At 47.7% G+C, this 2,500-nt stretch overlaps 1 protein-coding gene across 4 annotated transcripts in view; it reads right to left on the bottom strand.

Moving 5' to 3' along the window:
• Positions 1-2,500, bottom strand: part of LOC137626121 (uncharacterized) — a 261,230-nt gene that overhangs the window by 199,781 nt on the left and 58,949 nt on the right. The gene's annotated exons all lie outside the window — the stretch shown is intronic.

Here is a 2,500-nt window from a genome sequence, read left to right on the forward strand (position 1 = left end):
AGGGGAAGGAGGGTAGGAAGGAAGGGGATTGATTGAGGGAAGGGGATGGAGTGGTGGAAGGGGATTGGTTAAATGATGGGGATTGGGTGAGGGAAGGTGATTGATTAAAAGAAGGGGATAGAGTGAGGGAAGGGGATTTGTTTAAGAAAGTTCATGGAGTGAGGAAAGGTGATGGGTTGAATAAAAGGGAAGGGGATGAGGCAAGAAGATTTGTTGAGGGAAGGGGATGGGTTAAGGAAAGGTGATGGGTTGAAGGAAGGAGATGGAGTGAGGGAAGATGATTAGTTGAAGGAAAAGGGGTGGGGTGACGGAAGGGAATAGGATGAAGTAAGGTGACGTGGTGTGAGAAGATGATGGGTTGAAGAAGGGGATGGAGTGAGGGAATAGGATTGGTTGAAAGAAAAAGGATAGGGTGAGGGAAGGAGATAGGTTGAAGAAAGGTGATGTGGTGAGGAACTATGATGGTTTGAAGGAAGGCGATGGAGGGAGGGAAGGTCATTAGTCGAAGGAAAGGGGATGGGGTGAGGGAAGGGATTGGGTTGAAGTAAGGTGACATGGTGAGGGAAAATGATTGGTTGAAGAAGGGATGGAGTGAGGGAAGATGATTGGTTGATAGAATGGGTGGAGTAAGGGAAGTGGATTGGTTGAAGGAAGGGGATGTGGTGAGGGAAAGGGATGTGTTGAAGAAAGTTTATGTTGTGAGGGAAGGTGATGGTTTGAAGTAAAGAGATGGAGTGAGGGAAGTGGATTTATTGAAGGAAGGCAATGGGGTGAGGGAAGAGGATATGCAGAAGGATGGGGTGAGGAAGTTGTATGTGTTGAAGAAAGGGGTACAGGGAGGTGATGGGGATTGGTTGAAGGAAAGAGTATGGGGTGAAGGAAGGGGATGGGTTGACGAAAGGTGATATGGTGATTGAATGAGATAGGTTGAAGGAAGGGGATAGAGTGAGGGAAGGGAATTGATTAATGGAAGAGGTAGAGTGAAGGAAGGGGGTGGGCGGAAGGGAGTTGATAGGGTATGGGAAGGTGGTAGGTGGTAGATTACGGATGGAATGATGGATAAGGATGGATTGAAGGAAAGGATGGGATGAGGGAAGGGGAAGGATTGAAGAAAAGGGATGGGTTGAAGGAAGGGAATGAGATAAGGAAAGGGGATAAATTGAAGAAAGGGGTGAAGTGAGGGAAGGGGATGGATTAAAGGAAGGCGGTGTGTTGAATGAAGGGAATGGGATGAGGGAAGTAGTTGGATTAAAGGAAGAGGATGGGATGTGGAAAGATGATGGATTGAAGAAAGGTGTGTAGTGAGGGAAGGGGATGGGTTGAAGGAAGTGGGTTGGTTGAATGAAGGGAATAGAATGAGGGAAGGGGATGGATTAAAGAAATGGAATTAGTTGAGGAAGGGAATTGGATGACGAAAGGGGATGGATTGAAGAAAGGGGTTGGTTGAATGAAGGGAATGGGATGAGGGAAGGGGATGGATTAAAGAAAGGGAATGAGTTGAGGAGGGAATTCGATGACAAAGGGGATGGATTGAAGAAAGGGGTGGAATGAAAGAAGGGGATGGGTTGAAGAAAGTGGGTGGGTTGAATGAAGGGATGGGGATGATAGAAGGGGATGGATTAAATAAAGGGAATGGGTTGAGGAAGGGAATTGGATGACGCAAGGGGATGGATTGAAGAAAGGAGTGGAGCGAGGGAAGAGGATGGGTTGAAGAAAAGCGGTGTGTTGAATGAAGGGAATGGGATGAGGGGAGTAGTTGGATTAAAGGAAGAGAATGGATGTGGAAAGGGGTGGAGTGAGAGAAGGGGTTGGGTTGAGGATGGATTGAAGAAAGGGGTTGGGAGAGGGAAGGGTATGGGTTAAAGGGAATGGATAGAGTGAGGGAAGGCTGTGAGTTGAAGAATGAGGATGGAACGATGGTAGGGATGGGTTGAAGGAAGGGGTGGGATGAGGAAAGGGGATGGATTGAAGAAAGGGGTGGAGTGAGGGAAGGTGGTGGGTTGATGAAAGTGGGTGGGTTGAATGAAGGGAATGGGATGAGGGGAGGGGATGGGTTAAAGAAAGGGAATGGGTTAAAGGAAGGGAATGAGATGAGGAAATGGGATGGAATTGAAGAAATGGGTTGGGTTGAAGGAAGGGAATGGGATGAGGGAAGAGGATGGATTGAAGAAAGGGGTTGAGTGATGAAAAGGGATGGGTTGAAGGGAGTGGATAGAGTGAGGGAAGGTGGTAGGTTGAAGATTAAGAGTGGAATGATGGTCGGGGTTAGGTTGATGGAAGGGATGGGATGAGGGAAGGGTATGGATTGAAGAAAGGGGATTGGTTAAAGGAAGGGTATGGGACGAGGAAATGTGATGGATTGAAGAACGAGTATCGAGTGAGGGAAGGGTATGGGTTGAAGGGAGGGGATAGACTGAGGGAAGGTGGTGGGTTGAAGATTGAGTATGGAATTATGAATGGGGTTGGGTAGAAGAAAGGGATGAGATGAGGGATGAGGATG

This window comes from Palaemon carinicauda, chromosome 2 (genome assembly GCF_036898095.1).
Source record: "Palaemon carinicauda isolate YSFRI2023 chromosome 2, ASM3689809v2, whole genome shotgun sequence".
Lineage (NCBI taxonomy): Eukaryota > Metazoa > Arthropoda > Malacostraca > Decapoda > Palaemonidae > Palaemon > Palaemon carinicauda.